Source organism: Triticum aestivum, chromosome 6B, assembly GCF_018294505.1.
Source record: "Triticum aestivum cultivar Chinese Spring chromosome 6B, IWGSC CS RefSeq v2.1, whole genome shotgun sequence".
Taxonomy (NCBI): domain Eukaryota; kingdom Viridiplantae; phylum Streptophyta; class Magnoliopsida; order Poales; family Poaceae; genus Triticum; species Triticum aestivum.
The window spans coordinates 258704068-258704579 of NC_057810.1; positions in this window are offsets into that span (position 1 = coordinate 258704068).

A 512-nucleotide genomic window follows, 5' to 3' on the forward strand; every position below is an offset into this window, starting at 1 on the left:
CTCTGCCGCCCGCGAGCTCGCTCGTCGCCGGCCCCGCACTTCGTCTCCCCACGCCGGCCGGCCACCGCGGTCGCCTTGGCCACTGGCCTCGCCTCGCCACACTCCGTGCGGGTGAGCGCTCGCCCCGGCGCCCGTCGCCCTCCTGCCCGCTAACCCGCTAAGGCCCCCCGGGGCTTATGACAAGGGGGCCCGCCCCCAGAACGTAAAAAAAAAGTATATAAAAATAAATAAAACAATAATTAAAATAAAAACAAATTTAATTAATTAATTAATTAAATTAATTAATTAAATTAATTAAGTTAATTAACCTTAATTAATTAATCTAATTAACATGTTAACTTAATTAAACAGTGATTAGTTTAACTAAACCCTAATTAACCTAACAGAGTATGACAGGTGGGTCCCACTGGACCCACGCGTAAGTTTGACTTAGTCAACTCTGTTGACTGCTGACGTCAGCATGACATCATGCTGACGTCATAAATCCATTTTTCGAATTAATTAAATAATTA